Source organism: Chiloscyllium punctatum, chromosome 20, assembly GCF_047496795.1.
Source record: "Chiloscyllium punctatum isolate Juve2018m chromosome 20, sChiPun1.3, whole genome shotgun sequence".
In the NCBI taxonomy this organism is placed as follows: Eukaryota; Metazoa; Chordata; class Chondrichthyes; order Orectolobiformes; family Hemiscylliidae; genus Chiloscyllium; species Chiloscyllium punctatum.
In genome coordinates, this window is record NC_092758.1 from 88,038,027 (window position 1) to 88,064,686 (window position 26,660).

General features: G+C 47.9%; 1 pseudogene; it reads right to left on the bottom strand.

Annotated features, from left to right (window-relative positions):
• Positions 1 to 4,240: 4,240 nt before the first annotated feature.
• LOC140491832 (spondin-2-like) lies at positions 4,241 to 26,660 on the bottom strand (annotated as a pseudogene).

A 26,660-nucleotide genomic window follows, 5' to 3' on the forward strand; every position in this document is an offset into this window, starting at 1 on the left:
TTTGAATATGCCACAAAGTCTTTGATATCCATCAGAACTCTCACCTGACAACAGTATCTTCAACAATGTAGCAACCTGTCCATTTCACACTGAGCTAAGAGCCTATATTATAGAATGCATTTGAACAAGAGATGCCATGCCATTTTGGTGGCACGGTGGCTCAGTGGTTAGCACTGCTGCCTCACAGCACCAGGGACCCAGGTTCGATTCCAGCCTCGGGCGACTGTCTACGTGGAGTTTACACATTCTCCCCGTGTCTGTGTGGGTTTCCTCCGAGTTCTCTGGTTTCCTCCTAGGGATGTCCAAGGATGTGCAGGTCAAGTGAATTAGCCATGCTAAATTGCCCATAGTGTTAGGTGCATTAGTCAGGGGTAAATATAGGGTAAGGGAATGGGTCTGAGTGTGCTACTCTTCGGAGGGTCGGTGTGGAATTGTTGGGCCAAGGGGCCTATTTCCATACTGTAGGGAATCTAATCATCTGTCCTATTTTTGGGAGTCTCACAATACCACTCAGATTTAGGAACATAGCAAAGCCAATACAGAAAGGCCAAGGAAATGGATAACTGTGAGGATGATGAGTGAGTAAGACTTAGTGCGGCTCCTGGAATTTTGCAGAAGTTGGAGTTGGTGATAATTGGAACAGGAGAGGACAGGAAGGAGAATGTCGATTTTGTTTTAATCAACACGTTCAGAAATATGATGACACACCCTGGAGCAGGCCTTCCAGCTCAGAAGTACACCACAATCGCCTTTTTCAAGAGTCAGCCACATTGCTGTCGGCCTGGGGTTAGGGTTTCTCTTTGCAGTAATCAATGTTGGTTTTCACGGCCACGGTTACTGAGACTAACTTTTAATTCCAGTCTTGTCAATTGAATTTGAATTCCATTAGCTCCCCTGGTGGGATTTGAACCTGTGTCCCTAGAGCCCATTGATATTCTCACTCCTTCACCACCTTTCCCCAAGGAGAATGTATGTTTCCCCTCATTAACTCTGCCAAGTGTCAAATTTGACCAACTGGAGCATCAATACCAAAGCGAGCGAGTGACAAGAGAAAATTTTACAGCTGCCATTCCTCCACAGCCTGCATTGCTCTTCAATTCAATTTTTGTCCCTCACCCTTAATGCACAACACCAAAATTGCTGGTTTAATATCCTTCCTTTTTCCTGTTTTGAGATCAGAAACCATGACACAGCCTCTTGATTAACTTCTTCTTTATTAGCACACCATTCCCCCTCCTCTCCAACCCCATGGGACTCAATCCCTCCATCTGTCAGACCTTCCTTCCTTACAGAATTTGTGCTAAAAAGAGTGTAGTGCTGAACTTTTTAACATTTCTTTATTTCTCTATTTCAGTTACTAAGATTTTGTGAAGCAGTTGAGGCTACCTTGTTGAATGTTTTTTTAAGGCAAAGCTGGATAAATGTTTGAACAGTAACGGGATTAAGGCTGATGGTGAGCGGGTGGATAGGTGGAGCTGAGGTCATGAAAAGATTAGGGGCAAGAGTGTGGTGCTGGAAAAGCACAGCAGGCGAGGCAGCATCCGAGGAGCAGGAGAGTCGATGCTTCAGGCAAAAGCCCTTCATCAGGAATGAGGCGGTCCTCACTTTCACCATGAAAAGGTCAGCCATGATCTTATTGAATGGGGGAGCAGGCTTGTGGGGGCAGATGACCTACTCCTGCTCCTAGTTCTTATGTTCTTATGTTTGTACCTAGGTACTTTGTACCCAAGATAATGTCATGTATGGCAGTATTGTACACTTTTCACTGTACTCTTGTACACAATACTTGAATACCCGTGACAATAAAACCTAAATCTAAAATCTAATCTCATTTACAAATGATTTACTTCCCAACTTGGTTTGGATCAATGATTGATCACATTTTGCCCCCACTATTTGTCAGTACTTCTTTTTTAATTCACTCATGGGACAACATTTTGGATTCATTTACAAGACTCAGGCCAGAAATGGTTGCCTACCCTTAACTCTCCTTCAGAGTTGGTGAGCCATTTTTCTGAGCCATCACAGATCCTATGGTGGAGGTACATCCATATTGCTGTTTGGATATTTGACCCAGCAGCAATGAAGGAACTACAATACGCTTCCAAGTTGGGGTCGTGAGTTACTTGGAAGAGAACTTGCAGATGCCGGTGTTCCCACGCATTGTCCGTCCTTGTTCCTCGAGGTGACTGTGGTCATGAGGTTTGAAAGGTGCTGTCAGAAGAGCCTTAGAAGATGCATTTTGCAAATCAAATTGACTATTGTTAACATCCTGATGAAGGCTCCGGCCTGAAACGTCAAATTTCCTGCTCCTCGGATGCCGCCTAACCTGCTGTGCTTTTCCACACTCAACTATTATTAACATCACTGACTGTGGAGCCAGTGAATGTTTAAGGGTTTACATAAGCTGCCAATCAAGCGATGGCAGCCTTGCTGTGGAAGTGGCCATTGCCTGACATTTGTCTGGTGTAAATGTTGTTTGCCACCTGCCAGCCCAGGCCTAAACGTTGCTGCCTGACCTGAAGAAGAGTTTGATTTGATTTGATTCCCTACAGTGTGGAAACAGGCCCTTCGGCCCAACAAGTCCACACTGACCCTCCGAAGTGCAACACACCCAGACCCATTTCCCTCTGACTGATGCATCTAATGCTATGGGCAATTTAGCACGGCCAATGCTGTGAGGTAACAGTGCTAACCACTGAGCCACCGTGCCTCCCATTTGCACCCAAAACATCAACTTCTCCACCTTCTGATGCTGCCTGGCTTGCTGTGTTCTTCCAGCCTCCTGCCTGTCAGCCGTAAATGTTGCTGCATGCTAGTACAGACCACTTCAAGTTCTGAGGAGCTGTAACTTGTACTGAACCATCTGGCAAACATCCCCATGCTGAAATGACGATACAGCAAAGGTCAATTGATGAAGCAGCTGATGATGGCTGTGCACAGGATGTTGTAAGGCCCGCAGCAGTGCACTTTGACTGAGAAACTGGTCACAAACAATCATAATCATTTTCCCACGCACGAGTGATGTTGGGGCCTGAGCTCGTTAACTATGTTTCATAATATGTTGAACTGACATTTCCTGATCCTCCATTTTAGCAATCTGAAATAATTATTCTGTGAGTATCATCTAACTGTCTGCTCATCCTTTTTTTTTATAATTGTTTGAAGTTTTATTGCATTTTCAAAGCAGGTACATAGTAAGCTCACCATATGATAAGTTATCTTCCTATAAAAAAAGCAAAACCATTCTCAAAATCTTTTTAACAAAGACAGGGAAGAAATCAAACTTAAAAGCACTAACTCCTGAACTTGGCCCCTTCTCCATTTGACTATGAGATTATAAGAGGTAGGAGTAAAATTTATATCATTGTCCCATCAATTCACTGAGATCAAGGCTGAAATGGTAATCCTCATTTTCATTTTCATTGAGGGTTACCCTATAACCCTCAATTTCCTCACTACTTAAAATCTGTCTATCTCAGCATTGAATGTACTTAATGACCGAGCCTCTATAGCCCTCTGTGGTAACAAATTCTGCTGATTTACTACCTTCTTAGAGACGAAATTCCTCATCATCTCTGTCCTAACTAGGTGAACTCTTATTCTGAGATGATGCCCTCTGGTCCTAACTCTCCCAGAAGGGGCAAGAGCCTCTCCATATCTACCCTGCCAAACCCTCTAAGAATCTTTCATGTTGCAATAAATGCTTGTCATTCTTCTAAACTCCAATGAGTACAGGTCCATCTCACTCAACACCTCGTCATAAAGTATATCCCTCGATGCCCAGGATCAAACTAGTGATCTCTCTCGGGAGTATCTCCAATGCCAGTATATGTGAGATAAAGGGACCAAAACTGTTCACGGTAACCTAGGTACGGTCTAAATAATGGAAGGAGGAAGCGAGGACTGCAGATGCTGGGGGACAGGATCGAGAGTGTGCCGCTGGAAAAGCACCACTGAAAACTTGTTATCCTGCAGTTACATGGAATAAATTATCAGAGAAGGCCAATGAAGCCTACTATATATATCTAGTTTCAAAAGATATTTAATTGCGTTTTTAAAGAGGGAAGGTTTTGAGAGCTCTGATGGGTGAGAAACCATTGAGAACAATCAAAAAGCAATGGATTTGTTGGCTTCAATGAACATTTTCCATTTCTAAATATTCTTAAGCATGCATCAGTGACTCTTAACTGTGACTTCGAAGACCAAAGCTTTTATCACTCAACAGCAATTCTGCCAGTCACACATCTAACAATATCATCCAAAGCGGTTCCTGGGAATACGTTTCCTCTTCCGGGCATGGAATCCCACTGCTGGAAGGCTGTGTGTAGATAAATCGTGTCCTACTCTTGGTGCCAAGCCGACTACAATCTCCATTGCACAAACCCCAAGAAGACCAGTTGGAAACCCTTGCAATCCAGAGGCATTTCTGTAACTCAAAGCAAGACCAAGTCGGTATCAGCGTGAGGCTGTTATTGGGAGGTGTTTAACTCCAACCAGCAACCCACTAACATCAGGCCAGCAACGCAACTTGTGTACAGTTCTGGCCACCACGCTACCAGAAGGATGTTAGATGCTTTGGAGAGTTTATAGAAATGTTTACCAGGATGTTACCTGGTATGTGGGATCTTAGCTATGAAGTGAGGTTGGGTTTGTTTTTCACTGGAACGCAGGAAGTTGAGAAACGACCTGATAGAAGGTTATAAGATTGTGAATGGCACGAATAGAGTGGAAAGTATGAAGCTTTTTCCCAGGGTTGAGAGGTCAATCACTAAGGGACACAGGTTCACTGTGCAAGGGAGGAAGTTTAAAAGAGATGTGTGAGGTAGGTGTTTCACACAGAGGGTGGTGAGTGCCTGGAACATGCTGCCAGAGGGGGTGGTGGAAGCAGACACAATAACAGCATTCAAGAAACACCTGGACGAATACATGAATTGTTTCATAGTTTCATAATAATAGAAGCAGGAGTAGGCCATTTGGCCCATCAAGCCTGCTCCAACATTCATTAAGATCATGGCTGATCTATCCATCGTCTCAGCTGTTCCTATCTGTATTATCCCATAACCCTCAATTCCCCTACCATGCAAAAATCCGTCCAACTGTGTCTTGAATATAAATAACAAAGCTGCCTCTGCTGCTTCCTTAGGCAGAGAATTCCATAAATTCACGACTCTCTGGGAAAAGCAGTTCCTCCTCATCTCTGTCCTAAATCTACTCCCCGTAATCTTGAGGCCATGTCCTCTAGTCTCTCCCATCAATGGAAACAACTTGCCTGCCTCTATCGTATCCATCCCTTTCATAATTTTAAATGTTTCTATAAGATCCTCTCTCATTCTTCTAAATTCTAGCAAGTGCAGTCCCAGGCGGCTCAACCTCTCCTCACAGGGTAACCCCCTCATCTCCGAAAACATCCCGGTCACCCTCCTCTACACCACCTCCAAAGCCGGTATATCCTTCCTCGGGTAAGGAGACCAGAACTGCACACAATGCTCCAGAATGATACGGATCATGTAAGGGAAGACAGTTTTAGGAGAGAAGGGTAAAATATGTTGGCACAGGCTTGGAGGGCCGAAGGGCCTGTTCCTGTGCTGTATTGTTCTTTGTACAACTAGTATTCAGTGCAATGGATTGCTCTCCTGAGAACTAAGGGCACAAAAGGGCATTTAATCAAGGTGTTCAATACTATAAAGTGTTTTGATTGAGTGCATGGGTTGTTGTTCAGAAGATGCAGACTCGATTCAGTTTGCAAGAGAATTGGTTGGGGGGGATGATGCAATTTTTAAATGATCTAGTATGTGTTGTTTAAAGGGTGATGGAGGGAAGATTCAATAGAAACATTCAGAAGAGAATTGAATGGATAGTTTTCAAGGAAAAGCAAGACAGATGAGCAACCAATCAGATTTCCAATTGAAATAGCTTCAGCAGCCATGTTGGCCTGAGTAACTTATTCAAAATGTGTGGCGCTGGAAACGCACAGCAGGTCAGGCAGCATCCGAGGAGCAGGAAAATCGACCTTTCGGGTGTTAGCTCGTCATCAGGAATGTGCGGTGTGCTGAAGGGGGCTGCAAATGCACTTGCTCCTGAATAACTTATTGCCATGCGGAAAAATCCTCTGTTTCTGTGAATGCTGCGATGTCTGGACTCTAAGACTGCCTAGAGTATGTGCAATGCAATTGCATTGACCTGCGTTCCCCCATCATACAACTGAGAAAAGAGTTCAAGCCAAATGCTGGGCTTATGACATTGTCCTGTATTTTACTTTGAGTTTGTTCTTTGTCTGCAGGGGATAAACACCATCAACATCAAGATTTGGGCAATGCTACCAGCTGAATGTTAGCACCGTGCTGACGTTCTGGCGATATCAAGTATGTTGAGGGGCAGAGAAAAATATTGTCACCCATTCAACTTTAGAACCATGTGAGCATGTGCAAATCCATCCTATGATAGAGGCAGGTCACATTTGGAGCCCAGGTGTCTGGAAGCTATAACAGGACAGCTTCCACTGTAAATGTCACTGTATGAATGTCACCATATGGCTGGCCAACAGAAGACAGCGAGTGGTAGTAGAAGGAAAATATTCTGCCTGGAAGTCTGTGGTGAGTGGTGTTCCACAGGGCTCTGTCCTTGGGCCTCTACTGTTTGTAATTATTATTAATGACTTGGATGAGGGGATTGAACGATGGGTCTGCAAATTTGCAGACAACACAAAGGTTGGAGTATAGGTTGACAGTTGTAGGCTGCAGCGGGACATTGACAGGATGCAGAGATGGGCTGAGAGGTGGCAGATGGAGTTCAACCTGGATAAATGCGAAGTGATGCATTTTGGAAGGTCAAACTTGAAAGTTGAGTACAGGGTTAAAGACAGGATTCGTGGCAGTGTGGAGGAACAGAGGGATCTTGGTGTGCAGGTACATAGATCCCTTAAAATGGCCACCCAAGTGGACAGGGTTGTTAAGAACGCATATGGTGTTTTGGCTTTCTTTAACAGGGGGATTGAGTTTAAGAGTCATGAGATCTTGTTGCAGCTCTATAAAACTTTGGTTAGACCGCACTTGGAATACTGTGTCCAGTTCTGGTCGCCCTATTATCGGAAAGATGTGGATGCTTTGGAGAGGGTTCAGAGGAGGTTTACCAGGATGCTGCCTGGACTGGAGGGCTTATCTTATGAAGAGAGGTTGACTGAGCTCAGACTTTTCTCATTGGAGAAAAGGAGCAGGAGAGGGGACCTAATTGAGGTATACAAGATAATGAGAGGCATAGATAGAGTCGATAGCTAGAGACTATTTCCCAGGGCAGAAATGACTAACATGAGAGGTCATAGTTTTAAGCTGGTTGGAGGAAAGTATAGAGGGGATGTCAGAGGCGGGTTCTTTACACAGAGAGTTGTGCGAGCATGGAATGCATTGCCAGCAGCAGTTGTGGAAGCAGGGTCACTGGGGTCATTTAAGAGACTACTGGACATGCATATGGTCACAGAAATTTGAGGGTGCATACATGAGGATCAATGGTCGGCACAACATCGTGGGCTGAAGGGCCTGTTCTATGTTCTATGTTCTATGAATAGAATCCCCACAGTGTGGAAACAGGCCCTTCAGCCCAATAAGTCCACACCGACCCTCCGAAGAGTAACCCACTCAGAACCATTCTCCTACATTAACCCCTGACTAATGAACCTAACCTACACATCCATGAACACTACGGGCAACTTAGCACAGCCAATTCACCCTGACCTGCACATCTTCGGCTATGGGGGGGAAACCGGACTACTCGGAGGAAACCCACGCAGACACGGGGAGAATGTGCAACTTCCACACAGACAGTCACTCGAGGCTGGAATCAAACCCAGTTCCCTGGTGCTGTGAAGCAGCAATGCTAACCACTGATCCACCCTACATAACTGCATATAAACTGTTACAGTGTGACCTATCATGTCTGCACTGGCTCAATATTGACAATTCATCTGTGTCTTTGATTCCGTATAAAATGTAATCAGGTTTAATTCGCCTACTCCCCAGATGCTGCCTGACCTGTCATGTTTTCCCAGGACCGCACTCTCGACTCTGATCTCCAGCATCTGCAGTCCTCACTTTGTCCTACTTAATTTCTGGCCAACACTAGGTTAGCTGAGGGACCCGAAATGCTAACTCTGATTTCTCTCCACGGATGCTGCCTGAACTGCTGAGCTTTTCCAGCAATCTCTGTTTTTGTGACTGGGCTGGCTGATCCGTATAGTAACAATTGGCTTTAACACACCATGGAGGAGAAAGTGAGGACTGCAGATGCTGGAGATCAGAGCTGAAAATGTGTTGCTGGAAAAGCGCAGCAGGTTAGGCAGCATCCAAGGAGCAGGAGAATCGACGTTTCGGGCATGAGCCCTTCTTCAGGAAAGAAGGGCTCATGCCCAAAATGTCGATTCCCCTTTAACACACCATGCCTGGGTTAGAAAGGGGTTAATAAATCAGGATTTACTATTAGTTAGTGACCTCTGCCAGAAGGTGCTTGTGTACCTGAGGCCAGGTCTGGTAACAGCTTTTGCAAAGCTTTTGATGATCTGTCTTAATTTCCCTACGTGTCTAATTGTCATATTTCATCTCATAACATTCCTGTGAAGTGCCTTCCAATGTCTGACTACATTAAAGGGGCTATGTAAATGAAGTTGTTGGATGGCCTGTGATGCTCTCAATGCTATAGAACATAGAACATAGAACATAGAAAAATACAGCGCAGTACAGGCCCTTTGGCCCTCGATGTTGCGCCAATCCAAGCCCACCTAACCTACACTAACCCACTATCCTCCATATGTCTATCCAATGCCCGTTTAAATGCCCATAAAGAGGGAGAGTCCACCACTGCTACTGGCAGGGCATTCCATGAACTCACGACTCGCTGAGTAAAGAATCTACCCCTAACATCTGTCCTATACCTACCACCCCTTAATTTAAAGCTATGCCCCCTCGTAATAACTGACTCCATACGTGGAAAAAGGTTCTCATGGTCAACCCTATCTAAACCCCTAATCATCTTGTACACCTCTATCAAATCTCCCCTAAACCTTCTTTTCTCCAATGAGAACAGCCCCAAGTGCCTCAGCCTTTCCTCATACGATCTTCCTACCATACCAGGCAACATCCTGGTAAGCCTCCTCTGCACCCGTTCCATTACCCCCACATCCTTCCTATAGTATGGCGACCAAAACTGTACACAATACTCCAGATGTGGCCGCACCAGAGTCTTATACAACTGCAACATGACAGTCTCCATTTCTCATTGTCAAGCAGTGGTGCTGGAAAAGCACAGCCAGTCAGGCAGCCTCCGAGGAGCAGGAGAATAGACGTTTCCAGCATAAGTTCTTTCCTGATGAAGGGCTTATGCCCGAAACGTTGATTCTCCTGCTTCCTGGATGCTGCCTGACCGGCTGTGCTTTTCCAGCGCCACACTCTCGACTCTGATCCCCAGCATCCGCAGTCTGCACTTTCTCCTGGCTCAGTGGTTAGCACTGCTGCCTAACAGTGCCAGGGACCTGGGTTCAATTCCAGCCTCGGGCGACTGTCTGTGTGGAGTTTGCACGTTCTCCCCAGGTCTGCGTGGGTTTCCTCCCACAGTCCAAAATTGTGCAGGTCAGGGTGGATTGGCATACTACCTATAGTGTTCAGGGATGTGTAGGCTAGGTGGGTTAGCCATGGGGAATGCAGGGTTAGAGGGATGGGGTGAGTCTGGGTGGGATGCCCTTCGAAGGATCAGTATGGACTGGATGGGCCAAATGACCTGCTTCAGCACTCTCTACAATAGAATGGGATTATGGAGCAGTTGTTATAGAAGGCACATGGAATTGTGCTTCAACAAGGAGGTGACAAAACCCACTGGGTGTTGGCAACCAGAGAGACAGAAGTTGCTGGAAAAGCTCAGCAGGTCTGGCAACATCTGTAGAGAGAAATCAGAGTTAACGTTTTGGGTCACGCGATCCTTCCTCATAACCTTCTTTCGGTTTTTTTATTCAGAAGTAGATATCTGATAGCAACAAGGAATTGCTCAGCAAATGTCACTACAAAATGTTTCAAGACCAAGATTAATTTATTAAAGGATATGTTAGGTACAAGTTATTACAGGAGACCTTGTAGTTACAGCTGTATCAGATTAATCACAAGTAGACATCCACGTCCACCGATTCTGGTTTCAAATTGATAACAGAAGTGGAAATCCCGGAAGCGGATGTGCTGAAGCATTAAACATCCACGGGACACCTGGGCCAGATGGGATACACTCAAATAACCACAAAGGAAATAAGAGAAGGGTCAAACCAGGTTCAGACCAAGTGTTTTTAACGTTTGAAAAATGGATGGAGCGAGTATGAGGACTTTAGAGAACATTATTGGTAGCTGTAAAAGGAGTGCATGGATCAGAAATGTACTCTGAAACATGATGCTGAAATTAAGAGCCATTACTGAGTTGTCTGTCTGCTAATAACTAAAAAGGACTTTGCCTTGAATTGATTTCCATGGTGTCGATGCTCTGCGCTTTGTATAACTAGACACCCTCTGACAGCATAGCTGGGCTGATACACTTTATTCAACAAAAGCAGCACTGTATAATTCCAAACAATCATTCTCAGGATCTGGGCAGCTCTAGCAAAGCTGACATTTATTGCTTATTTCTAGGTGACCTTGAAAAGGTTGGGATGGTATTCTTAGAGTCATAGAGTCATAAAGATGTAACAACTCATCCATGCTGACCACACACTCGAAATTCATCGAGTCCCACCTGCCAGCACCTGGCCCATGGCCCTCCAAACCCTTCCTATTCATATTCCCATCCAGATGCCTTTTAAATGTTGCAATTGTACCGTCCTCCACCACTTCCTCTGGCAGCTCGTTCCATACATGCACCACCCTCTGGGTGAAAAAGTTGCCCCTTAGGTCTCTTTTATATCTTTCCCCTCTCACCCTAAACCTATGCCCTCTAGTTCTGGACTCCCCGACCCCAGGGAAAAGATCTTGTCTATTTATCCTATCCATGCTCCTCATAATTTTGTAAACCTCTATAAGGTCACCCCTCAGCCTCCGACGCTCCAGGGAAAACAGCCCCAGCCTGTTCAGCCTCTCCCTGTAGCTCAAATCCTCCAACCCTGGCAACATCCTCGTAAATCTTTTCTGAACCCTTTCAAGTTTCACATCCTTCCTGTTGCAGGGAGACCAAATTCTTCTTGCACTGTTGCAGTGTGCACGGTGACAGCACTCGCAGTGGGAGGTTCACTTGGATCTTCAGAGACTTTGACCGAACGGTGATGAGGGAACAGCAATGTCTGACCAGGTGAAGGCCAATGTCTGGGTAAGTTGTCGGGGAATTCGGAGGTGAGAGCTCTCTCTATGCTCACTGCTTTTGTCCATTAGCACTTGGTAACTTGGCTACCCTGAAATTTAACAGATATATACCAGATAGGAGACGGAGAATTTTAGCAACGTGCTCCCAATCACCCGCTAGCATTTCAGGGAGTGCGTGGAGGAGAGGAAACAGCAGGAAAGAAACAGGATGAATTTAGAGTTTATTTAAGATGCCTGCAATATTCTTCGACAATAATGAAACCAAAATAAAAACCTTTCAATTTAACTTTAGATTTGGGGTTGGTAGGGGTAAGGAGAATAAATTAAAGACTGGGACAAAATGGTGAGAATCTGTGTCTCAGAATTAGCCCAGAAAATTTGAAGGGGGTGGTTGTGGTGGGTTAGAGGGGTGGTTTGGCGTAGAAAGTGGTAGAACATTCGGCTGTGGTTAAAATGCTATTTATTACGGTGGCTCAGTGGTTAGCACTGCTGCCTCACAGTACCAGGGCCCTGGGGTTCAATTCCAGCCTTGGGCAGCTCTCTGTGTGGAGTTTGCACATTCTCCCCGTGTCTGCGGGGGTTTCCTGCAGGTGCTCCGGTTTCCTCCCACAGTCCAAAGATTTGTCGGTTAAGGTGGGCTGACTGGCCTGCTTCTACATGTAGGGATTCTATGAAAAAAAAATTAAGATTATACCAAAACAAATAATGGCAGATGCTGGAGATCTAAAAACCAAAGCATTATACCAATGTTGGTAGATTTATTGATTAAGTTCATTTACAGATCACTTGACTTGAACTAGGCAAATTCATGATGTAACTTGGTGCCAGTACAGAAGTGAAGCGAGGTTTATCTGTTTGCTAAAGATTAGAGCGATTGCAAGTTGGTTCTGTTTCTCAGCTCTCCACCCTTCTGAATGAGCCACTCGTTATTCGTGAGGCTTGGATACAATCAGAAAGGGAAAGGATGACAGTGCCATTAGCCATCCCTCACCATGCTTAACGCCATTCCTCACTGCTGAGCCTAGGCTGAAAAGGTAGACCAATCCGCTGTGGTAGGCATCACCATTGTTCCTGTGGAGGGGGCGTAGCTTTAAATTAAGGGGTGGTAGATATAGGACAGATGTTAGGGGTAGATTCTTTACTCAGCGAGTCGTGAGTTCATGGAATGCCCTGCCAGTAGCAGTGGTGGACTCTCCCTCTTTATGGGCATTTAAACGGGCATTGGATAGGAATATGGAGGTTAGGTGGGCTTGGATCGGCGCAACATCGAGGGCCAAAGGGCCTGTACTGCGCTGTATTTTTCTATGTTCTGTGTTCCATTAGCTCCTTGTGGGTAGGTAGACATTGTTTGATGATGCCAACACTCCATGCCCCGGACCACCCTCTCAGGGACAAAGGCTAATTTTGTCATCTCTGTTCCTTCGTTGAATGAAATCAAATACTGACCAGAAATTGATTCTGTTGGTTGCTTGGAGTAACACCACTTACTTTGTCAATGTGGTTCCTGACTGTGGGATGCAGTACAGTAATTATAAACCAGCTGCAGCTCCTCACTTCAGACAGGACACATTGTTGACTTCCACCCCCCTCCCCACCCCCACTCCACACCACCCCCACCCCCCCCCACCCCACCCCCACGCCCAGTTCGCTGGACAGAGAAGAACCACTGATCTTCTTGATAAATAGAGAATACCTTTCCAGTTGCTCAATTTTACAGAAAGTACTTAAACAAGGGAAGGTCTGCATTTATGTAGTACCTTTCACAACCTCAGGATGTCCATAACCCATTTTACAGCCCTAAAAGATTTTGAAATTGCTATAACGTAGGAAACACAGCAACAAATCAGTGCCCAGCAAGGTCTCAGAAATTGTGATCTAGCCAGTGATACGTTTACAAGTGTTTTCATGCATCTGTGATCTCTACTCTCCTTAAAACCACACACACATACTGACTTGGAACTAAGTCCATCATTGTCGCTGGATTAAATCCTAGCACCATCGCTGGGAACGTACATGGACTGCAGCGGCTCATCAGCACCTCCTGCAGGACAGTTATGTTGAGCTTATAGGTTTGGAAAATACTGCTGAAGGAGCATCAGGTGAGTTGTCGTCCATTTTGGGGAAAATGCCACAGAGAACCAGTGATGGAAGGAATGAATGTTCAAGATGGTGGTGATTAAGTGGGCAGTTTAATAGTCCTGCCAACACCACCTTCCAACAATGGGCCTTTGAATGAGGATAAATTGATGGGATTGTAAGTGGATTTGTCCTGCTTTTACAGACAGGACATATCCCAGCTATTTCTCACCTGCTGGGGAATTGCTAATATTGTATTCATTTCCCTTTAATCATTCATAGATGAGGGTGTCACTCACCAGTATTTATTGCCCATCCCTAATTGCCCAGAGAGCATGTAGGCCCAAGATGGCAGTTTCCTTCCCTAAAGGGCATGAGAGAACCAGATGGGGTTTTTCCAACAATTGATGATTCATTGTCATCATTAGAGTCACAATTCCAAAAGTTTTGTTCTCCCGGAATTCAAATTTGACCATCTGCCCTGGCGAGATTTGAACCCAGGTCCCCAGAACATTATCTGCGTCTCTGGATTAATAATACCCCAAGGCTATCACCACCCTGAAACAGTTTGGCCCAGGGTGAGTATAATTCTGGAGTAGAATAGCCGGTCAGGCAGCATCCGAGGAGCAGGAGAGTCGATGTTTTGAGCATAAGCTCTTCACCAGGTCTTATGCCTGAAGCGTCGATTTTCCTGATCTGCTGTGCTTTTCCAGCACCACACTTTTCAACTCTGACTCTCCAGCATCTGCAGTCCTCACTTTCTCCTAATTCTGGACTACCACTGCTGGGATATTGTCAGGGCCCATAGCCTTTGCAAACAGCTACGTTTTTCAAGTGATGTTGATCTCAGTAAACGTCGGCACTAGGACATTTTGTTGATTCATTCATGGGATTTGGGCATGACTGGTTGTGCCAGCATTTATTGCCCATCCTGGATTGCCCTTAAACTGAACACCTTCCAAGGTCATTTCAAAGGGCAGTTAGGAGTCAACCACATTGCTCTGGGTCTGGAGTCACACACAGGCCAGACCAGGTAAGGATGGCAGTTTTGTTCCTCCAGTGAACCTTGTAGGTTTTATTGAAAATGGACAGTTGGTACATGGCTAACATTAAGTTTTTATTCCAAATTCAAATTTCATTTTCAAATCCACGTCTCAAGAATATTAGCCTAAGGGTTGAGGATTGCTCTCTCGATCATCCCCCGCTTCCTGCTCTCCCCATTTTCCCTCTCCCTGCTCTCCCCATTTTCCCTCTCCCTGCTCTCCCCATTGTCCCTCTCCCTGCTCTCCCCATCATCCCTCTCCCTGCTCTCCCCATCGTCCCTCTCCCTGCTCTCCCCATCATCCCTCTCTCCCTGCTCTCCCCATCGTCCCTCTCCCTACTCTCCCCATCGTCCCTCTCCCTGCTCTCCCTATCGTCCCTCTCCCTGCTCTCCCTATCGTCCCTCTCCCTGCTCTCCCTATCGTCCCTCTCCCTGCTCTCCCCATCGTCCCCCTCTCCCTGCTCTCCCCATCGATCCTCTCCCTACTCTCCCCCTTGTCCCTCTCCCTGCTCTCCCCATTGTCCCTCTCTCCCTGCTCGCCCCATCATCCCTCTCCCTGCTCTCCCCATCGTCCCTCGCCCTTCTCTCCCCATCGTACCTCTCCCTACTCTCCCCATCGTACCTCTCCCTGCTCTCCCCATCATCCCCCTCTCCCTGCTCTCCCCATCGATCCTCTCCCTACTCTCCCCCTCGTCCCTCTCCCTGCTCTCCCCATCGTCCCTCTCTCCCTGCTCTCCCCATCATCCCCCTCTCCCTGCTCTCCCCATCGATCCTCTCCCTACTCTCCCCCTCGTCCCTCTCCCTGCTCTCCCCATCGTCCCTCTCCCTGCTCTCCCCATCGTCCCTCTCTCCCTGCTCTCCCCATCGGCCCTCTCCCTGCTCTCCCCATCGATCCTCTCCCTGCTCTCCCCATCGTCCCCCTCTCCCTGCTCTCCCCATCGATCCTCTCCCTACTCTCCCCCTTGTCCCTCTCCCTGGTCTCCCCATCGTCCCTCTCTCCCTGCTCTCCCCATCGTCCCCCTCTCCCTGCTCTCCCCATCAATCCTCTCCCTACTCTCCCCCTTGTCCCTCTCCCTGCTCTCCCCATCGTCCCTCTCTCCCTGCTCTCCCCATCGTCCCTCTCTCCCTGCTCTCCCCATCGTCCCTCTCCCTGCTCTCCCCATCGTCCCTCTCTCCCTGCTCTCCCCATCGGCCCTCTCCCTGCTCTCCCCATCGATCCTCTCCCTGCTCTCCCCATCGTCCCTCTCTCCCTGCTCTCCCCATCATCCCTCTCCCTACTCTCCCCCTTGTCCCTCTCCCTGCTCTCCCCATCGTCCCTCTCTCCCTGCTCTCCCCATCGTCCCTCTCTCCCTGCTCTCCCCATCGGCCCTCTCCCTGCTCTCGCCATCATACCTCTCCCTGCTCTCCCCATCGTCCCTCTCTCCCTGCTCTCCCCATCGTCCCTCTCTCCCTGCTCTCCCCATCGTCCCTCTCTCCCTGCTCTCCCCATCGTCCCTCTCCCTGCTCTCCCCATCATACCTCTCCCTGCTCTCCCCATCGTCCCTCTCTCCCTGCTCTCCCCATCATCCCTCTCCCTACTCTCCCCATCGTACCTCTCCCTGCTCTCCCCATCGTCCCTCTCTCCCTGCTCTCCCCATCATCCCTCTCCCTACTCTCCCCATCGTCCCTCTCCCTGCTCTCCCCATCGTCCCCCTCTCCCTGCTCTCCCCATCGTGCCACTGCACTCAGGATTGTACATGAGCAGAGAGGCAGCCATCTCTGAGTGAGCAGTACATGCAGAGGGCAGGAAGCGTTACGAATTATGAAGATTGAGCAAGGCAAAAGTGAGGACTGCAGATGCTGGAAACCAGAGTTTAGATCAGAGTGGTGCTGGGAAAGCACAGCAGGTCAGGCAGCATCCGAGGAGCAGGAAAATCAACGTTTCGGGCAAAAGCCCTTCATCAGGAATAGACGTTATGGAGATTGAGTTGATTGGAAACTCTCGAGTGAAAGTGACGCTGAGGTTGGAGGCCTTGGTGAGCGGCCTGTGCACTGGCTGGGTGAGAGCGAGTAATGACCCAGTGGGTGTGAGGTGGCAGAGAGAAGACGGTGTTGGTGCCCCCCTGGGGAGATCATTGGTCTTCCTGCAGCACGGCTGCCTTTCCTGGTTGGAAGGGACCTATCTGATGGTTGATATCTTGTTGCACTCAGACCTTCTCTCCATCAACCCATCCACCAGCATCACGAGATCTTCCCCCGGAAAGTGGAGAGCCAGATTATTTTGTGTCTGTGTCATCTTGTCAGAGTTTCAGGGTGGGCACCACAGGCTGCAGTGTCTGAAGTGGAGTCCTGGGCACCAGAATCGCATCTCAACTTTCTACATTGCTCCCCACACGAGTTGCTAAATAATACACCCAGCCTCTGGCTTGCCGAAATGATAGGATGAGAAACGTATGAGTGTATGAGATAACTTACCCCAGGCCACGGTTCTGACAGCACCAGGAAACCGCCAATCTTTCAATTCTAATGGGAAATGCCAGCTGTGGATTTTGTTGTGCCCCGACCAACAATTATTTTCCAGGGATTCTTGGCAAATAAATCCGAAGTCATGGAAAATAAGGTTGGCTCCTTCTAGTTTGCCCCAAGTGATGATCAATAAGTTTGGATTTGATGATAAGATAACAGGGCTGGATCTGAGGTAGTCTTTGAACAGGTTAGAGCAATGAGAACCGTCTTTGCTGAGAGTGAGTTTTAACAAATCTTGGCCAATATATCCAGTGAGATAATGTTTTCTGTCATGTTGTTTTTATATTCATGTTCTTTTTAATATTAATTCATACGATGAGGACATTGCTGGCTAGACCAGCACTTATTGCCCATCCTTAGTTGCCCAGAGGGCAGTTAAGAGTCAGCCATATTTCTGTGGGTCTGGAGTCACATGTAGGCCAGACCAGGTAAGGATGGCAGTTTTCTTCCCTGAGGGACATTAGTGAACCACATGGGTTTTTACAACAATCAATTCACGGTCATTGTTCGACCCTGAATTCCAGATTTTGCTGAGTTCAAAAGACACCATCTGCCATAGTGGGATTTGAACCCAGGAACATAACATGAGTAAGTGAAGACTGCAGATGCTGGAGGCCAGAGTTGAAAAATGTGGTGCTGGAAAAACACAGCAGGCCAGGCAGCATCCGAGGAGCAGGAGAGTCGATGTTTCGGGCATAAGCCCTTCTTCAGGAATGAGGCTGGTGTGCCAAGCGGGCTGAGATAAAGGGTAGGGGGGACGGAATTTGGGGGAGGGGCGCTGGGAATACGATGGGTGGAAGGAGGTGAGGGTGATAGGCCGGAGAGGGGGTGGGGTCGGAGAGGTCGGGAAGAAGATTGCAGGTCAAGAGGGCAGTGCTGAGTCCAAGGGTTGGGACTGAGATAAGGTGGGGGGAGGGGAAATGAGGAAGCTGGAGAAATCTGCATTCATCCCTTGTGGTTGGAGGGTTCCTAGGCGGAAGATGAGGCGCTCTTCCTCCAGGCGTCGTGTGGTCAAGGTCTGGCAATGGAGGAGGCCAAGGACCTGCATGTCCTTGGTGGAGTGGGAGGGGACGATGCGGTGGAGAGCATCGTCGACCACGTCGGAGGGTAAATTGCGGTCTTTTGAAGAAGGAGGCCATTTGGGTTGTTCGGTATTAGAATTGGTCCTCCGCTACATTGATGACTGTATCGGCGCTACCTCATCCTCCCACGAGGAGGTTGAACAGTTCATCCACTTTACTTACACCTTCCACCCCGACCTCAAATTTATCTGGACCGTCTCAGACTCCTCCCTCCCCTTCCTAGACCTCTCCATTTCTATCTTGGGCGACCAACTCAACACGGACGTTTACTATAAACCGACCAACTCCCAGAGCTACCTAGACTACACCTCCTCCCCCCCTGCCCCCTGTAAAAACGCCATCCCATATTCCCAATTCCTTCGCCTCCGCCGCATCTGCTCCCAGGAGGACCAATTCCAATACCGAACAACCCAGATGGCCGCCTCCTTCAAAGACCGCAATTTCCCCCCAGACGTGATCGACGATGCTCTCCACCGCATCTCCTCCACTTCCCGCTCCGCCGCCCTTGAGCCCCGCCCCTCCAATCACCACCGGGACAGAACCCCACTGGTCCTCACCTACCACCCCACCAACCTCCATATCATCCTTCGTCATTTCCGCCACCTCCAAACAGACCCCACCACCAGGGGTATATTTCCCTCCCCTCCCCTATCAGCGTTCCGGAGAGACCACTCCCTCCGCGACTCTCTCTTCAGATCCACACTCCCCACCAACCCAACCTCCACTCCCGGCACCTTCCCCTGCAACCGCAAGAAATGCAAAACTTGCGCCCTCACCTCCCTCCAAGGCCCCTAGGGATCCTTCCATATCCATCTCAAATTCACCTGCACCTCCCCACACATCATTTACTGCATCCGCTGCACCCGATGTGGCCTCCTCTACATTGGGGAGACAGGCCGCCTACTTGCGGAACGTTTCAGAGAACACCTCTGGGACACCCGGACCAACGAACCCAACCACCCCGTGGCTGAACACTTTAACTCCCCCTCCCACTCCGCCAAGGACATGCAGGTCCTTGGCCTCCTCCATCGCCAGACCCTGGCCACACGACGCCTGGAGGAAGAGCGCCTCACCTTCCGCCTAGGAACCCTCCAACCACAAGGGATAAATGCAGATTTCTCCAGCTTCCTCATTTCCCCTCCCCCCACCTTATTTCAGTCCCAACCCCCGGATTCAGCACTGCCCTCTTGACCTGCAATCTTCTTCCCGACCTCTCCGCCCCCACCCCCTCTCCGGCCTATCACCCTCACCCTCACCTCCTTCCACCTATCGTATTCCCAGCACCCCTCCCCCAAATTCCATCGCCCCCTACCCTTTATCACAGCCCACTTGGCACACCAGCCTCATTCCTGAAGAAGGGATTATGCCCGAAATGTCGATTCTCCTGCTCCTCGGATGCTGCCTGGCCTGCTGTGTTTTTCCATCACCACATTTTTCAACATAACTTGAGTCTCTGGATTAATAGTGCAGTGATAATTCCACTAGGCCATTGCCATCCCAGCTATAGAACAACTTCTACTGTTAGCATTTTGTGATTAATAAGTTGCAATTGATCTATTTCACATTGGACTTTTTTTAGAGATAGGAGAAAGTGCTTCCTGAGGCTAATTAACGTTCAGATCGATGTTTAAATGCCTTTCCCTGATGCTTCTATTATACTTTGGTTATATGTGTATCTATACTTATGATGAAATCTATCCCTGTGATTTTCTGAACCCTATTTAACTCGACCCTATTTGTTAATATTGTGAGGAACCTCAAAGAAACTACTATTTACTACAAAATGATTTCAGCTGTTGTCTTTGCAGCTACTGTGGGAGTCAATCTAGATGAGGCAGGAGGCTGGGACAACAGAGTGAGACAGGCAGGAGACTGGAACAACACAGTGAGACAGGCAGGAGGCTGGAACAACACAGTGAGACAGGCAGGAGGCTGGAACAACACAGTGAGACAGGCAGGAGGCTGGAACAACACAGTGAGACAGGCAGGAGGTTGGAACAACACAGGGAGACAGACAGGAGGCTAGAACAACACAGTGAGACAGGCAGGGGGCTGGAACAACACAGTGAGACAGGCAGGGGGCTGGAACAACACAGTGAGACAGGCAGGAGGCTGGAACAACACAGTGAGACAGGCAGGAGGCTAGAACAACACAGGGAGACAGGCAGGAGGCTGGAACAACACAGGGAGACAGTCTGGAGGCTGGAACAACACAGGGAGACAGGCAGCATCAGGAGGTGGGGAAGTCGACGTTTCGGATGTGACCCTTCTTCAGGACTGGCGGTGGGTGTGGAGGGGAGCTGCAGGTAAAGGGGGGGCCGGGGGTCAATCTATCTGGTCCATGGGCTGAGACTCACTCCTGGTGTTATTTGTTTACTGGGACAATGATCCTTTCATTAATCAGGCTGGGATCAATCACTTGTCTGTCTTCAGGCATCCTCTTGTGAAACTGTCTTGGATGGTTTCTTGTTAGGGCCCTCCCAACTGACCTTGAAGTAGTCCTGTTCAAAGGTCCCATTATGTTTCACTATTGTAACAGGCTGTTTGCTTATTTTTTTGCTCGTTCTCTCTGACACCTCGCGCCCCACCCCCCTGCCGCCCCGCCCCCCCCAACCCTCTGCTGCTGTACCCACCTCCCACGAAGGCTCATGCTCCATCACCTCTCATTATTACTCCCTTCACTTACTGCCATCCAGCCCAACCCCTGACATCGCTAACCCTGCGTGCCCTCTGCACTTTCTAATCCCTCCCAGGGAACGCCTCACCAGTTGCACTGAAACTACTTCTGTCTCCTGTATAATCTGCCCTCCATCTCCCCCCTTCTCAATCCAGTGGTAAACAGCCCACATTTGGGCAAAATGAGTCAAGGTGGATGGTGTGCTAACTATTATTTAGCTCCTCACCTGTAATGAGGAGAGAGTCCTGCCTCTGCCCATCCTGAACAGGCCCTAGACTAGTATTGATTTGATTTGATTTGATTTATTATTGTCACATGTACTGAGGTACAGTGAAAAGTTTTGTTTTGTGTGCAGTACAGGCAGTTCATACCATACAGAGTGCATTTGGGTAATAGAACAGAGCGAGGAATACAATGTTACCGCCGCAGAGACGCACAGAGAGCGAGATCAACATTAAATTTGAAATTTGAGAGGTCCATTCAGAAGTCTAATAACAGTGGGGAGGAAGCTGTTCTTGAACCTGTTGCTACAAAAGTTATTGTATCTCCTGCCTGATGGAAGAGATTAGAACCGGGGTGGGAGGAGTCTTTGATGATACTGGCTGCCTTTGTGAGTTGGCAAGAAATGTAGATGGAGTCAGTGGGTGGACAGTTGGGTTTGTGTGATGGACTGTGCTGTGTTCACCACTCTGTAGTTTCTTATGGTCCTGGGCAGAGCAGTTGCTGTACCAAGTTGCGGTGGATCCAGATAGAATACTTTCTGTAAAAGTTGGTAAGAGTCCTTGTAAAGATGCCTCTGAAGAGAGACCTTGCCTTATTCTTGTGGATCTCTGAAGTGAAGGTTATCCCCCGATTTGCCTGAGGACAATTATGTCCTGCTGACCACCAGGATGAGTTTTCTAGTGCTAAATGCTAAACAGTGTTGACTGTAATGCGATTACATCACCAACACTTGAGGCACTGTTTCTAAAGAGTGATGTTTCTATAATGAAGGGTTGCACAAGAACACAACTATCGTGTTATGGAGGAACTACCTGGATTGTTGAAAGTGATCTTTTAATAAACTCCAGAGGCCATTATCCATATATTGGGTTCCTTCCGTGTGGACACCAACGCATATATTTCTTTTGCCCCATACACCTTGCCCCTCAAACCTAATGCCAAGTGTGCACTCAGAAGTTGCAACTAATTACCTTAGTTATTGGGGAGCTGTCACAAAATTGGTTGAGGAGAAAGTGAAGTCGCTGTCTGTCCCAGCATCATAAGGGTAAAGGTCAAGGGTCACTTGCTCCTTCCAGTGATCCCCCTCACATGGAATAATGCTGTCACTGCCAACAAACCAATCAGAACTGGACACTATATGAACCATGAAGGTCAGCAGAGGAACAATCAAACCAGTGAAAGGATGCAATTCTTCATGTAAAACATCACCCACATCACCCCGCAACTCCAAATCTCTTCCTTTTAATTCCCAATAAAATTCCACCAAGAAAGCAATGGAAAAGAAAACTCCTGCTTGCTTGAGAGAAAGACAGTCAGAGAGAGAGAGAGAGAGAGAGAGAGATTTCACCCTCGGGCAACTGTCTGTGTGGAGTTAGCACATTCTCCCTGTGTCTGCGTGGGTTTCCTCCGGGTGCTCCGGTTTCCTCCCAGGGATGTCCAAGTTAGGTGGACTGGCCATGCTAAATTGCCCATTGTGTTAAGGGATCTGCAGACCAGGTGGGTTAGCCATGGGGAATATAGAATGATAGGGTGGGTCTGGGTGAGATGCTCTTCGGAGGGGCAGTGTGGACACAATGGGGCAAATGGTCTGCTTCCACACTGGAGGAATTCTCTGAATCTATGACCCTGCACATCCCTGCACACTATGGGGTAATTTAGCACGGCCATTCCACCCTAGCCCTGCACATTTCAGGGTAATTTAGCACAACCATTCCACCCTAACCCTGCACATTACAGGGTAAATTAGCACAGCCATTCCACCCTAACCCTGCACATCATGGGGTAATATAGCACAGCCATTCCACCCTAACCTGCACATCATGGTGTTATTTATCACGACCATTCCACCCTAACCTGCACATTTCAGGGTAATTTAGCACGGCCATTCCACCCTAACTCTGCACATCACGGGGTAATTTAGCACGGCCATTCCACCCTCACCCTGCACATTACAGGGTATGTTAGCTTGGCCATTCCACACTAACCCTGCACATCACGGGGTAATTTAGCACGGCCATTCCACCCTCACCCTGCACATTACAGGGTATGTTAGCTTGGCCATTCCACACTAACCCTGCACATCACGGTGTAATTTAGCACGGCCATTCCACCCTAACCCTGCACATTCCAGGGTAATTTAGCACGGCCATTCCACCCTAACCTGAACATCTTTGGCCAATTGCAATGCTGTTTCTGGTTCAGTGTCTACATTGATTGGAGATGTTTTGGACCCGAAGCTATGCTGAGGTCGGGTTCAGGAATTACGCCCAATTTTGAACCTGTGGTGATCAGAATGAATTCACCAATACCGAAATTGACTGCATGTACTGTTATTCGGGCTGAGATTTACACCGCTGACCCAAAGGTTTGCAAAACTCTCCCACAAAGCTCAACCCATCCACTGGCTTGCCCTGCGCGAACTTTTTACAGACCTGGAGAGTGTTGGGATAGGTTTGTGAGCTCACAGGTCAGCACACCCTGGACGTGTTGGCACCAGCTGCTCACAGCTTCTGAAAATTAACTGTCATGTCAATTAACTTTCATCAGGAGGCCCAATCTCTGGAGCTAAAAGTTAGATGAATCAGCATCTCTGCACTGAGACTCGCAATGTTTCCATTGGCGCTTTGGTTGAACCCACCCACAGGTTCCACCAACACCAGCCTCAAATTACTGAGCTGCTTGTCTCTCTCATGTACAAGAGAGCCTTGTACCACCTGTTCTGTACCAGTGGGTGTGTTGGGTAGACTGTAAATTTCATTAAAGGTCTGCCCTACTCCACTTGGAATGGCTGGTGCCTGGAAGAATCCAGCGACACTGTGCATCTTGCGTTAGTTCTTTGCGTCTCCTGTGCAAGTGTAGCATGAGTTCATTTCTCGGTGTATTAGAGCATAGGACATAGGACATAGAACATAGAACAATACAGCGCAGAACAGGCCCTCAATGTTGCACCAACCTGTGAACTATTCTCAGCTCATCCCCCTACACTATCCCAAAATCATCCATGTGCTTATCCAAGGATTGTTTAAATCTCCCTAATGTGGCTGAGTTGACTACATTAGCAGGTAGGGCATTCCACACCCTTACCACGCTCTGCGTACAGAATCTGCCTCTGATATCTGTCTTAAATCTATCACTCCCTCAATTTGTGGTTATGCCCCCTCGTACACGCTGACGTCATCATCCTAGGAAAAAGTCTTTCTCCATCTACCCTATCTAATCCTCTGACCATCTTGTATGTCTCTATCAAATCCCCCCTTAGCCTTCTTCTTTCCAATGAGAACAGACCCAAGTCTCTCAGCCTTTCCTCATAAGACCTTCCCTCCAGACCAGGCAACATCCTGATAAATCTCCTCTGCACCTTTTCCAATGCTTCCACCTCCTTCCCGAAATATGGCGACCAGAACTGTACACAATATTCCAAGTGTGGCCGCACCAGCGTTTTGTATTCCCGTACCCCAGGGCTGGCCAGTGAATCCAACTGCCAGAGATGGTACTTATCACTGTGAGTGATGGCTGTATTGGAAGGTTAAGTGATTAACTCAGTGTAAAGCATTCGTTAAGTTATTGAGTGAGCTCCTTGAAACATAGAATCCCTACAGTGCAGAAGAGGCCATTCAGCCCATCGAGTCTGTAATCCAAAGAGCATCTCACACAAATCCACTCATGCACCCTATCCCCATAACCGTATATTTCCCAAGGATAACCCACCTAGTCTGCACATTCCTGAACACTATGGGTAATTTAGCACGGCCAATCCACCCTAACCTGTACATCCCTGGACACTTTGGGTAATTTAGCATGGCCAATCCACCCTAACCTGATATCTTTGGACTATGGGAGAATATCCACACAGATGCAGGGAGAATGTACAAACTCCAGTCGCCCGAGGGTGGAATCAAACCGGGGTCCCTGGCACTGTGAGACAGCAGTGCTAACCACTGAGCCACCGTGCTGCTGCCCTTATGGTGGTAGTTAAGTCAATTAAGCTGATGAACAACTACACCACTCAGGCTAGCAAAACTACTACAGATACAGATATTTTATGACCATGTGAGCAAGTAACAGTGTCTCAGGAGTCTGCTTTTATTCTTATCAACTGCAATCAAAGAGAGAGTGCCATGGACTGCTGACTCACCATCAACTATTTCACACAAAGTCAAATGCTACTTCTATTTTAACAGCATCATAAAGGAGCTTGTTATAACCATTTATCTAACACTGGATCATCTCACAGTAGAAGACTTCCCTTTGGGAATTGTGCCCACACTATAGGAATCTTTGCAGGATACCTACAGCGGAGGTGAGCTGAGCTGTTGGTACAGGTTCATTTCCTAAGCCTCTTAAATGCCCTGAGTGAGCTCAGGGCCAACCCTGGACATTGTGATTGAGCCGGAGAGATGCTCCTGGCTGGTGGTATCCGTGCCTCTGAGGTCAGCAGAGGAAACGCCCTGAGGGCTTTTGAACTCAGTCAGTTCAGTATGAAGAGACCAGCTACGATTGGGTTGCTGAGTTGTTCACCTTCCCCACTCCCCCCTCCCCCCCCCCCCCCCACCTTCCCCATTCTCTGGATCCCAGAGACACCAGGAGGAATTCTCATTTTACATTTCAGCTGATTTCCTCAAGTAATCCTTCCCCGTCAAACAGTGAGGCTGGAGTGTGACTGTGCACGTCCACCTTTTTCCCAATGCATCGTTGAGTTTGTGCTTAGCTTCTGGCCCATTGTTGTAATGCCAGGCCAGACTAGCAGGAGGCACAACTGAGGAGATGGGCTGGACCCCATCAGACTGAGCAATGAAGAAAGAGTCAAAATCACCGTCACTAGCATCACCCTCATATGCTAACGGAAGCCTTAACACACTCGTACCAGCTTAGAGTTATTGAGTCATACAGCACAGAAACAGATCCTTCTGCCCAACTCTCCATGCTGACCAGATTTCCTGAACTAGCCCCATTTACCTGCATTTGGCCCATATCCCTCTAAACCTTTACCGTTCACGTACCTGTCCAAATAAGAGCGAAGAAACTTGAAATCATTGTGACAACTAATTACTTGCAAACTAGTTTGAGCCACAGGGAGAGGTGAAATAGGCTGGGAGTACTTTCTCTGTGACTCTAAGTTGAAGCGTTAGTGCCATAGTAAGGTAATAGAACATTCCAGCGCAGTTCAGGCCCTTCGGCCCTCGATGTCGCGCCGACCTGAGGAACCAATCTGAAGCCCATCTATCCTACACTATTCCATTCTCATCCATATGCCTATCCAATGACCATTTAAATGCCCTTAAAGTTGGCAAGTAGTAGTACTGTCTGCAGGAAAGGTGTTCCATGCCCCTACTACTCTCTGAATAAAGAAACTACCTCTGATGTCTGTCCAATATCTATCACCCCTCAATTTAAAACTATGTCCCCTCATGCTAGCCATAAAATGGAGGAGAAATTTTAACTCTCTGTGAGCAATTAATGTTTTTACACTAAAAAGGGTTAAACCTCTTATATTAACTTATTTTCAGTTACCCATTACTTCCCCAAACTCTCCTTTCCCCTTTTACAATGTGCTTTTCTCTTGCTTACTGGAGGACAGTGGTTCTCTTACCTCTGAGAGGAGAGTACTGTGCGGGAGGTCTGTACATTGGGTATTGCTTGGGGAAAGCAGTAGGGCTCCATTTGCCTTCAAACGTCAGTGAGTATGAGGCAGCTCTGTGAGATAGGCAGGGCTGGAAAGGGTGGCCACCAGTGGGCAT